The sequence below is a fragment of the Amblyomma maculatum genome, chromosome 8, assembly GCF_055883805.1.
Source record: "Amblyomma maculatum isolate TAMU_Amacu chromosome 8, ASM5588380v1, whole genome shotgun sequence".
In the NCBI taxonomy this organism is placed as follows: domain Eukaryota; kingdom Metazoa; phylum Arthropoda; class Arachnida; order Ixodida; family Ixodidae; genus Amblyomma; species Amblyomma maculatum.
Genome location: NC_139351.1, coordinates 107,043,889 through 107,057,116, shown reverse-complemented (window position 1 = coordinate 107,057,116; position 13,228 = coordinate 107,043,889).

The window sequence follows — 13,228 nt, the reverse complement described above, 5'->3', positions numbered from 1 at the left end:
GGGGGTGCCGTCCAACGGGACTGGAGGCGGGGGGGCCTAAGTCCACCGTAAGTCTAGGTGATTGTAGATTGAGTATTATAGATTTATTGGAGGAGCAATGAAGACCAACGGTTGCAGCATTTGCTGCCGCCAGGTGGGTGCCGGCTTGCAGTGTTTGTTCTATGGCAACGACATTTGCTGCGTATGTCAACAGTGTAATGTAGGCTTAGAAGAAGTGGGAGAGATTAGGTCTTTAGTATTTTGACCACGGGGATGTGTTTTATGTTGAAGCGCAGTGGTGAGAGGACTGACCCTTGCAGGGTGCCTCTGCTGCCGAATCGGAAGCAGATTTCTGTTGTGCGGTGTCTTCGGAAAGTTGAGATATAATGAAAGGTGTATCCGGTATGTCACTGTTCAAAAAGCCTGCCGGCCGAACTCGGACAATTTTAAACAAGTTATTCAGGCCGTAATGTGATTCGGTGGACTCTTTGTAGGCCATTTTTTTTTTTTGTAGATAGAGTCTACTTGCTCACAGTGAACAATTTACTTCATACGTTACTGGGGGAACGAGCGCGAGCCAGGTCCGGACAAGGCCAGCACTTGAAGCCTTGAGACTGGACCGGGCATTGAGCCATGGGATCGCACCTCACATTCAGGCCCGTACAGTGCTCTAGTATAATGTCGTTTTCCTGATAAAGGCACTATGTGTACTAAGCCGACCGACGTTGTGTACACGGTGCCCTGACGGCATACACTCTGAAAGGTGGTAGCCACTATGCTAGCTGCCAGATAGTATGCGTACAGCAACGAAATGAAATTGTATGTACAGGGTGCCCCCGCTAAGATTGACAAATAACTGAGGACACATTTAAGTGTTCTTTCGAATTTAAACCTTGTTTTTAGAATTTGCTTAAAGCACCAAGTAGTATTTTTAAGTCGAAAACCTGACATGGCTAGGCTCATTCATGAGCCGAAAAATCCGTCGTTCGTCCATAACTGCATGGTAGAAGAGGGAGCACACTTAAGCGTCGCTTTGAGAACAGACCCGACTTCGCTTTTACACCGCATTTTAATTCCACGTTTAACCATGTTTAAACGAAGTCTATGTAGCAAGCATGCCTGATGACGCGGAATATCACGTGGAACATAAAATATCAATGTTCGATCGAGCCTTCTTAGACGAATGTGTCAGGCTGGGCCCAGTAAGCTGCTGTAGCATTCTTCATACCACTCGTAAGAAGGCACGTCGTATCCGCTCTTGAAAAAGCCACAGTTGTTTGGAGGCCATTGATGAGTGCGCTTTTCGCTTCAACATCGGCCTGTTCATTTCCATGGAGCCCGCAGTGGGCAGGGATCCATTGAAACATTATCCTGTGGCCTTGTAGCTGGGCAGAGGTGAGCCAAGGTCAATGCACAACTGGTCGCGCAACTTGGAAGAAAACGCGTGCAGCTGCCTACTGCCAGCGGCATCAACTCGATGATGAGGGCTCCTGCGAACTGTGAGGCAAATTACTAGCGCAAAGAAAATAAGATCTGCCAGAACTCCGAAGAACTAGAAAGTAAACATAATATTCTCACTCAGGAATGAATGCAGTTTTTGTTTCTTGCGTAAGAAAAAACGTGTCACATTTTTAATAATATTTTAACTTGTTTCTAACGGCCTCTCTCGGCCACTTATTATCCGCTGCGTAGTTGCCCAAAGCTCAGACATGGCGGCTTTTTTCATCCGCGGGATGGGTGCGTCATCGGACCCGGTTCAACGTTCATCGTTGCGCGCTGCGTACAGAGTGGGTTATTTGTAACAAACAGTCAGTATTTTATTATGCTGGTTGTGGTAGAGCTTTACAGCAAGGCGAAGACTGTGTGTGCTCGATGAGAAACTGATTGCCGCTGCATGTGCGCATTTCCGGACGATGGGACAATGCTGCGTCACAGCTCGGCGGTTCGGCTCGGCCTCCCAGGCATGTCGCAAAAGTGGTGGCTTAATTGTTTTACGGATACACGTCTGCATGAGCGGCGTATCGCTGCATGTTTTAATTGAACGGTGAAGGTGAGATTTTATTGCCCCCAAGATGCGTGTCGCATTGCTCAAAGCCTTCCGTTCCGCTCCCTTTGCTGCGTGTTTTGCTTACTGCGTCGTATTACCGCACCAACGTTCGCTGAACGTGCTTTAGCTGTTATTACAGTGATGTTCCTATTGTCGATGGGATCTTTCTCATGAACATGTTAAATGCTTAAGTGGTAAATTTGTAACCTCACATTGACTCCTCTCAGTGGCAAATGAAGCGCGAGTAAAATAATGGAATCATGAACAGGGCGAGATTTATTGGAGAAAAGCTATATCGTAGATATTTTGACTTCTCAGCCGCATTAACTTCTAAATACTAGTAATCCCAATTTGAATTGCTTACCTAAGCTCTTACAGGTTGGCGTTCTAGCGCTAGCGTTAGTTATTCCGTTCGTTTGTTTTCGTTGTTCTTTGACACTGATATGTACTTTGTTTGTTAGCAAGATTTTTTACCCTTTTATAATCTCACCGCGTCTCGTTAGGAGACCTACGCTGAGGTCATTTTGTTATCACGAGGATTTCATGAAGACCGTGACGAATGAGCGGTGGTCGCTTTCCTACACTTAAAGATTTCATTGTCGTGAATCGTCCATGTAAGTAATCGTGAATTAATAAAGCCTGGCTTTCTATGCAGCACAGCTTCACTCATTTATGCCCTTAGTGAAATGCCTCAAGCCATGTGATTCTATCCATGTGCTTGCCGAAGCCCCAGAATGCGTTTACATGACGCGCGACGAAAGACTAGGCTAACGACGACGGAGACAGAACGATGCTATGATAAGGTGGTTAAAGATGCCGTAACATTTCAGTTAACGATTAACCTTGCTCTTGGCGCATGATAGCCTCAGTTGCTTATGCGCCATAAAACCCCAATACAATACAATACAATACAATCAGTTAACGTAAAACTTGACTGTAGAAATCCATGTCAAGTTGGCTGAACAGTTACGGTGTCCATTTTTCTGCCTTATCTGAGCATCGTTCTGCCTCCGTCGTCGTTGGCCTTGTTTTTCGTTTGCAAGTAAAAAGACGATCAAATTCCCCGCCAAGAGTACGTCCCTGTGACGTCACAAGCAACGTCACGTGTTTGTTGTGCCTCACAGTTCGCAGGGGGCGCTGGGAAACTAAAGCCTCGCTCAGAGCCGACACGCAGGCTTCTATGGGAGTTACGCTACCATTTGTTCTTCTACCATGGGTGAGCCCTTATACACAGCCTTATACACGCGGATAAGGCTGTTAGATGAGCGGATGCATTCCCTGCCATCAATGCTGTTTGTTGCCTCGTCTAGCCGGGCAGTCTCCCGTGTTAGCTATCTACAACAGCTGGCGATAACAGTTCAGGAAAGCCGCACGCGTATGAAGGCAACGTGCCGTGTTGCGCAGCGTCATGAATTCTGATGCGCTGTCCAACTCTCAAGTTTCCGTATTCATACGGACGTTCATCGGTTGGGCCACGTCGCCGACGGCGTTGCCGCTGCAACAGAACGAACGATGACCGAAAGAAGAACCAGGAGCTCTGCTTGCGCATTTGATATCATTTATCGCTATCGCAGGGAGTGCATCCGCTCATTCAACAGCCCTAGCTGCGCGCATTTTTCATGTGAAGTCACGGTCAGCGCACGCTGGGCTATGTTGATTGTACAGAGCTGCACGCTTAGCCGTGTTCGTGCTCATAAATTTCATGACTGCACGATTTTTTTCGCGCTAAAGATGATTGACCTTGTAGGTGACACTTTCCGGGTGTTTTCGGCGGCATTGTGTGGGCGAAATATGAACTACGGCCGGTTCCCGAACGGCTGCGCACGCATATATCGGACTGGAAAATCATTTTGTGAGAACGTTCAACTTCGCGCGCGTGTACACTAAAAATACTTTGTTCGGAAGCAAATCGCACATCGTTACGCCGTAAATAAAGTTCGAGACGCGGACTGTATCACTAATCTCTGCATCCAGGAAATAAGAAAATCGTGTTAAGAAACGGACGCGGGGATTGGCAATTATATCCTTTCACGAAATTGAGAGCTGCCGACTGACCTATAGGCTCAGGAGGGTGTCGGCTTCTGCCGCCGCTTGTAGACCATATATTCTCTGCTTTGGCAGCAACGGCGCAGCAGTGCTCTTGCATGGAATGCTCGCGAGCCGGTAAGCTTGCGCGAGCAGTGATCGATTGTAATTGGAGCCAATCGTTGGGCACGGCTCCAAGCAGATCGCCACGCGGAGATTCGGCTGAGCGCGCATTCTGCTCGAGATTAAGGCCGCGGATTAAGATGAGCCCTTGGCGAATCGCGGGCGCGCACGCGGCATTCCTGTTGGCGGTGTAATTAAGCGCAAATGGATAGGGGCACGCACTCCTTGATCCTGCGATGTCTGCACTGCGGCTGGCGACAAGGCCTAATATGAGACGCCTGTTATTATGCATGTGTGGAAGCGCCAAACCAAAGCAGCCAGGGAAATTGACGACACTGCAGCATACTTATATAGCTATCTTTATAACTTCGTAGTTAGTTGCTTGGACTATGTAAATGGCGTCCTTCTTCTGAGTCAAACTCATTCATTATAGTCACCAGGGAGTGCCCTTTTGCGACCACATTCGCATGATCCGCCCCTCCTACTGAGCTGTCAGTACTATTGATTTTTTTTTTTGCATGTGTGTGCTTAATCTCGGTAATTAGAGGTCAATCTCTGGTTAGAGCTTAGGTTGTATGTATACAAGACGTCATTTGAGCCATTTCTATTCGCCCACACATTCGTGTAAGTGCACGCGGCCAAGATGTGAAATACATCGAGGTGTCTTCTAATGCCGTTAATGGACTCGTTCTGAGTGTGTGTGGGCTTAACTGGCTGAACGAGGCTTGGTGAAATTGCTCGAGCCTATTGACTAGGTGTACGATTTGGCCGCTGTCACTGCTGCATGCGAATGGAAGAGAATAAAAGAATAGCTGGAAAAGAGAGAAGTGCGCCACATCCACCGCATGCGTCGGAGCCGATCAGCGAGCCACCAAAATAAATTTAATTTTCTTTTACAGCGAGATATGTTATATGCACGTCCTACGACGACGCAGGAGTGGCTCTGTGATAGCACAGCAATTGCCTCGCTCCACCTTCGTTGTCTTCAGAGGGGTCTCGCCATGGAGGGAAGCCAGGAGGTCGCGTCACGGAACATCGTTGAATCCTAGTCAGAAAAAAAAAAAAAAAAGAAATAGCTTAAAACATCATAGGAAATTTGCCGTCACGAGACAGGGCAAGCGGTAGGCGGTAGCCCCTGCCTGGTTTCGGTTCTGCACGCTCCGCTATGCTACGCACAGTCACTAAATACACCGCTTACCAAGTTAGAGACCCCACCCACACATCCCCCTCCTTTATCTGTGAATGAAGTTTTTAAGGTCAGTCAGCTTACGAAGCTCGTTTTGAATTTGGCAGCTAGGTTGGATAAATTCACGGATTCTATACGCGCAAGTGTGCCGAGAGAGGGAATGCAGCAGGGCCAGAGGAGGCTGGCCTGAGGAGGCTGCTCGTGTGACGTCACGCTCCGTCTTTCTTTTTTCCTCCGTGGAGGTCGGGTTTAGCTGCGATCACGTTATTTCCCCCGTATAGACCCTTTACAGCGCGAGCGCATGGGCGCTGCCATATTTGATCATGTGACCCTTCCGCCATCGCTGGCCTTCGGGCCTTCTGGTTTGACGGCTTTCGGCGCGCTAGTAACTCGGCTGCACGGTGCGGCGTACCCGCTATCGCTGGGGACAACGAGCTTGTAGACAGCCGAAAAACTTCCTGTGAATGCTCATAGTGTGTGTGTAGGCGCTAAAAAATGTTTAATTTAACCACGTAGTTCATTTATTGCGTCCTCCTAAATGTCTGCATTGGCTAGAACGTTTCTACAAACCCATCAGCCGTCGACTCTTTTTTTTTTTTGCTTTTTTTATCAATTCCCTCTCTAGCGCTCTTTGTGGAAAACGTGACTTTCTGTAAAACTGAATAGATTACAAACTGATTATTCCCTCAAACTTATTATTTTTTTTTTATTTTCTTGCGCAAAGGGCGAACGCATGCTCAGACTATGCTGGCTGAGACGCATTATGAATGTTCATTTAACATTGTGCACAATACTTACTGCTCAATGTGGACGCGCGTGTAATCCCCGACAATTGATAAGATATAATTTTATCTCCTGTAAACGTCCTGGCTTCAAAAGACTATTACGCTGCTTGAAGGCCGCATCAGGCGCTCAGCAGCGTTCACCTGGGCTCGGGCGAAGGTGGCTGGAAACTGCACCGGAATTCAGAACGCACAGTACGCAGCCCAAGGAAGCGGGGATATAAAAAAATCTTATCATGGTAAATTTTATCATTGGCCCGTGCATTAGTTTCATAAAAGTAACACTTGGTGTTGAGCTAGTTGGTTCAAATCCATATTTGGGAACACAGCGCTGAACAGGACGCAACACAAGAGAACGAAGGTAGACAGGACGGAGCACTGAACTGACAACTTTTATTTCAAAAGAAAGAAGGTGACTCGTATTTAAGCGGTGCCTATCAGAACACGTGATCAATGCAGGGAGCAAAAGCATAAAAGCAGCAGTTATTACATGTATTTCAGCAGTACTTGTCTAATTAAAGTTTGGTTTTGTTTGTGCGGTGTTACGTCCCAAAGCGACTCAGGCTGTGAGTGGAGGACTGCGGAAATTCCCATCCCCTTGGGGTTCTTTAATGTGCACTGATATCGCACAAAACACGGGCGCCTGGGTTTTTGGCTCCAGCGAAAAGCAGCCGCTGAGGCCGAGATTCGATCCCGCATATCCTAGGGAATAGTACCTAATTAAAGAAAACAGATTCACTTACATGCCCACACTAACTTTCCTTCTCTGCGCAATCAATTCGTATAACTGCATAGACATTAATAGCAACGTCAAGGTACCTCTTAACGCCCTGCGAAAAAAACTCGGCAGCAGTGCAAAGACTCAATATCCAATTCCTGAGAAAACGTCAGGGTCGTTCTCGCATTGCCATGGCTACTGCCGGTGCTAAAACGAGCTGGGGCGTGAGGTATAGCCATTCTCTTCAATTCACAGGCGCTTTCTTGTCCCAGAAAGGAACACGAACCGTGATACATCTCCCAGAAAAACGGTTGCCTAGGCCATGATGTGCACCTTATGTAGAAAGCGTCTTCTGTTCTTCCGCCAATAAACAACAGGGTCATTAGTACTACTTCCTCGCAGAATACTTCGATAATACAGATGACACCTGCATCAAAGCAGCGCTGTTTAAAAGTCAGCTGGTATTCTTACTCATGATACACAGCAGCAGTTAGCACTGCGCACCGATGCGTTCCGAAGGCCAGCAATGACGGCCGTCCTAGTGGCGCCACCTGTTAGGGAAGAGTTGAACTACTCGCTGTAAACTGTCTATATGCTTTGAGTCTTGCTCATCGTTTAACCTCCGTAATGATCTGCTGATTGGGATGGAGCGCATTTGGCAAGCACTCGCAGATTATGACTAGCAGCTTACCGGTATCGCTAAAAAGGAAAGTATATAACAGTTGCATCTTACCTGTACTCACCTATGGCGCTGAAACGTGGAGGCTAACCAAGAGAGTTCTACTTAAGTTGAGGACAACGCAGAAGGCTATGGAACGAAAAATGGTAGGGGTAACATTAAGAGATAGGAAGCGTGCAGATTGGGTCAGAGAAATAACTCAAGTTACCGACATTCTAGTGGAAATTAAGAAGAAATGGGCAGGACATGTAGTGCGAAGAGAGGATAACCGATGGTCGCTTAGGGTAACAAACTGGATTCCAAGGGAAGGAAAGCGTAGCAGGGGGCGGCAGAAAGTTAGGTGGGCGGATCAGATTAAGAAGTTCGCAGGGGTCAAGTGGATGCAGCTAGCACAGAACCGGGTTAAGTGGAGAAATATGAGAGAGGCCTTCGCCCTGCAGTGGGTATAGTCAGGCTGATGATGATGATGAATGATCTGCTGGGACGCACGAAACGGTTCTCAGGACATTCTCAGCTTGGAGGCGACAATGCGGCGGGTGTAACAGATGGAACACGTTCTACGGACGCTGCCCCAGAATATTCCATAGACAATACTGACAAAGTTCACACCATGCTGTGTACTCGTGAAATTCCGACACAACAGTGTAAAGTCCAGCAGCGCTGTTTATGCTTCACACCCTAGTTAACACTCACGGATTTTAGTAACTTCACAGTTTTTTTTAAACCCATCTTCCGATGGCATGGGCATGCATACTCGCCTTTTCTTTTTCCTCCTGTTCATATTAAGGCACCCGATTCGAACGAATAATAGCAGAACCCATAAGCGGCGATAACTGGTGTTGGGCCTCCAAGAGACAGGTTTCCTTTAGGGTCAACTTCCTTATTTGTGCGCCGTATACGATGAACACAGCGACGTCGTTTTTATTGATGCGCACGCAATTTTCGGCAGGAGCTATAGATAACACGCTCACGTCTTTCTGCATAAGCTTATTTTCTAGACAACGAATCGCACTGCCATATATGCATGCGAGCGCGGCAATGGAATTTCGGCACCGTCGTAATCACGGGGTGCATAAGTGGATTACCCGCAGCACCGTAAATATATAACCCTCTCCCATTAGCCCCCCCCCCCCCCCCCTTCTGCGCCCATACGGACGGTCCAGTAGGAGACGCGGTGATTACGTCCCTTACGGTCTCCGGTTTCGCACTGCGTCCACTGTATTCGTTTCGCGGGCCGCCAACTGTGAAAAGAAAAGCGGCCAGTGCTGCTTCCAGTGGCAATTCGCCATTGGCGAGGCGCGAGGATTCGCACTCGAGCAGTGTTTTCTCCCATATATATACTCGGACACGCGTGCATCACATTATTGATCGTTTCTCCGAATACACCCTTGAACAATCGTATATCCGCTGGCCGCGTATATGCCTTTGAGGCCGCCGCTCTCTATATTCGTGCGAGATCATTGATTTGTACATGGCTTTGCGCGGAAAACGCCGCCTTCCGTGCCCCTCGGGGCCGCGATTTGGCGCTGACCTATGACGTGGCAGTAGCGCCCAGTTCGGGCACGATGTTTCCGCGGGGATTTGACAGAGTGTGCTTGACTCGCTCTCCCCCCCCTTACCCCATCCTTTATTTTGTATTCCCAACGTTTCATATACCTCGTTAAAAATAATAAGCAGTACTCGTAGGTGTAGGAGTCGGCGGAGCTTAATGGCGCACTGACAGCTCAGGTTGTAATGCGACTTAGGGTGGCACATCCCCATGTTTTTAATGCACTCCTTGCCTATTTTGTTTCTTGTTCTCGCTCTGTGACCGCCACGAAGAAGGTGGGTCAGCTGCAAAAGGCAAGTTAAAGGTGTCGGAAGAAGCGGCCAACAGCGCTATTATCTATTTAAGGCTGTAATAGGACACCGCGTTGCAGGATAGATGATCAAAGACTGAGTAGATCAGAGGGAGGGGGGGAAAGGAAAGAAGGAAGGGGGGGGGGGGGGGAAGAGTACGGAAGTGCCCCTGCTCGGGGTTGGAAAGGGGGATTTTGGGAAGGGCAAGAGCGAGCTGAATGACTGCGAAGAACGCTGTGATGATTACACAAAAAAGAAGGAACAAGGCAAAAGGGCGGCGCGATAGTTCTAATTGCGCGCGAGCGCGACTGAGCGAGTCGAAAATTGAGGTGGGATTCTATTGCTGCTGCTACCACGCACGCACACTCTCGCCGTTCTAAGGCTTAGCTGGGTGCCTACGACACGGGAGGTTAGGAAGGAGCAGTTCGGTCGGAAAGGAGGAAAAGGAGAAGACGACGGATTAGGTGAGAACCGTTTGACACGGATTGGACGTAATTACAGAGTCGGCGCCGGGCCTCTTTGCGCGACACTTCGCCCAGGTGGCTGTAGATGCGAGGGTCGCGCGGCGGAATCCGAGCGAGCGGCGACGACGACGGTCAATTTTCGCGACGATGGAGGAGGGCTCGCGGCGCGCGCGTCGAATTCGCCATTCGAAACGGACCATGGGAGGCGAGCACACGCCGATCGCGCGACGTTGCTGCGCCGAGTGATTTGTTTGCCCCGTTCGACTAATGTCCGGTCTCTGTATACTGCCGCTGCATAGTCGCCGTCACGCGATATCCTGGTCACGTAGCTTCTTTGCTGGCCGCAGCCAAGGTGTATTACGAGGTGAGATTGGGGGCCTGTGCAAGATATTTTTGTTGGGCCTTCCTGTCGATTAACATCCTGTGTGTGATTTTCCTTCTGACTTCCTGTCGCAACTCACTCAGCTGAAATGCCAATACAAAGATTTGCAGCAGTTTGCAGAACTTGCTGTCCGAATCGTATAGTACAATCTTGAGAAAATTGCAGTTTTTATACCAATTCAGTGTTCGATAAGTTCACATTAAGTTAAGAGGGCAAAGTGATGTCCGATTAAGTGACAAAACGCGTTGTAGATCGGGCTCCTCTCAGGAACGAATCCCGGATGTGTCGACCGCATTTCGATGGAAGCGAGCGGCCAAAGGAAACATTCTACGTTGTGGTGAACAATGTCAGTGCACGTTAAAAGATTCCAAATGGTTGAAGTTACTCAGACGTTCTCCGTTACAGCACCTTCCAGAGTTCACTTGCTGCTTCGGGAAGAGAAATCCAACATGTCACAGGCTATGTCGCACTGCACCGCACTGCACTGCACTGCACCGCACCGCACCACTACGCACTGCACCGCACTGCACCACAATGCGGCGCGCTGCGCCGCAGAGGCCATCCCATTCCACCCCATCCCATCCCATCTCATCCCATCCCATACCACACCATACCACCCCATAACATACCATACCATACCATATCATACCCATACCATCTCATATCTTACCTTCTCATACCATACCATACCATACCATACCATACCATACCATACCATACCATACCATACCATACCATACCATACCATAACATAACATAACATAACATAACATAACATAACATAACATAGCATAGCATAACATAACATAACATAACATAACTTAACAACATAACAACATAACATAACATAACTTAACTTAACATAACATAACAGCATGGGAAACTGCTCTAGTTGGAATGGGTGCATTTTAAGAAAAGTCAGCGGAAAAAACGAGGACGTCCGAGAATAACGAGCACTGCGCCGTGTTTGTTGGTTATCCTCGGTTGTCCTTGTTTTTTACGCTCATTTTTCTTCAGATAACAAAAGCATGACATGGCGCACCATACCATGGAATGTAATGTGACATTCGATGCCATGCATATAGCGAAAATAAAACTCGTTGCAATCATGCACACTGGTGCAAGGAAACACTGAGCGTAAGAATGATGCGATGGCTTCAAATGTTGCTTTACTCTGCTGTCGGAAACGTTACAGGAGCGATAAAGAAAAACAAGGTGAATGATAAACTGAAGGGAAGTAAAAGGGGAGTGAGGGTCGTCCAATTCTGGTTACCACACAGTCACTGCATTCAAAGTGCCATTGCGTCCCACACGGCCGCACAATGAAGGTAAGTATCAGGCGATGCAAATTACCAGACAGCACAAAAACATCGGCCAGAATGTTGACACTGTGTTTGAAATACAGTGGTCTTGTATGTGACCAACGCAGTACAAACATTGGGCCAATGGTTCATGCTGGTTGGGAAGCGATATCGCCGGGTCCTTCTGAGATTGTATCGCTTTGCTTATGCGCCTGCGTTGCTTTGAAATCAGTGGCTGTGTTACAGCTGTAGAAGTGGATGATATTGGGCTTCGCCGCTTCCTGACCATCTCTTTGACCATCTCTTGTTCAAATTGCGAATGACTATAAATGCGGAAGTATTATACGGCTCATCAACAACGAATCCTGTCGTCTAGAAAACCGATGAATTCACAGTCATAGGACCTAGCACGAGAATTTCAAATACTCGGTAACTTTTTGAATAAACATGGCGTCATGCGCGGTCAGTGATTACAAACCGACATGTAGTGGGAAATAAAACCGCCGCATATTTCAAATAGTTCAACTTTATTGAGTAATTGATATCGGTTAAGAAATGTACCCGGTATGCGCGGGACTCGAACTCACGTCATCGGGTTGCGGGCCAGAGACGCTCTAGGCCACATAACCCATGGTTGTACGAATTGCAAACAATGATATTTGTATGTACCAACTGGGGACAAAGATTGTCAGGACGCATCGTCAGGAATCGAAGCTAGGTTGTTAGCCGGTGTTCGGTGACAAGAGACTTAACGGTCCGAAAGTCGGACTCTCAGGTTGTCGCATCAGCTAGTGAAATAAAGAGCGCCAAATAATGTGGCGCCTACGCGCCAAATTTACTTTCCTCATGCCCTGGAAACTTTTGTCCCCAGCTGCATACGCCGCTTGTTCAGTGAACTTCGCTAAAGCATTGATGCTTTCGCGTTCACACACGTAAGTAAATTTAAGTGCTCTACGCAATTTTTTTTAAACCTACGTGCGAGTTCAATGGGGATGTCGATCAGCCTTCGTTCACCGATTTTCTGCGCAGATAAATTCACAATTCCGAGACTTGAGTGCGGCCAGGGGAAATTCCGACCTCTACACGGGGTTCCAGTTCAACCAGCTTCCTATTTAAGAGATCTTAGTTTCAGAGTTAATCGATGCCAAACACAGCGGACATTTCTGTCGCGGTGCCGTAATTTATTTTTCTTTAACAAGCCTCCATTGGATGTATTCATACGTGATGGAGGCGAACAGAAGACGGACAGAATAGGTGCATACTGCACACTGCTTGTCTTCCCTTCTTTTCTCATTCGTCTTTGTCGGAAGTACTTTCGAAGTGTCTTAACAAAAAAAGAAATGGCGCCCGCTATTCAGTTTTTGAATGAAGCACCAAGAACCAGAACTAGCCGAATCCCAAGTGATCCCGTTGTTTCGACAAGTTGACTTGCTTTGGTTCTGAACAAGCGCTGGGAAGTGCGCGTAGACAGGGACATCGGAGTGTTCCCATTGGTTCCTGTTTTACTTCCAAGCACCGCAGTTATATATCTTTCTAGCGGGCTCGCGAATCCAGGTTAACCCTGCCATATATTCGCCCAACGGGCAAGCGTTGCGGTCAGCTAGCCAGCATGACGACTCTCCCCCCACGCGTGCCGCGTTGCTGTCTTCCTCCATTCACCGACGCTGCTCGCGAACGATTCTTGCGGCGCTGGGCGACCGGCA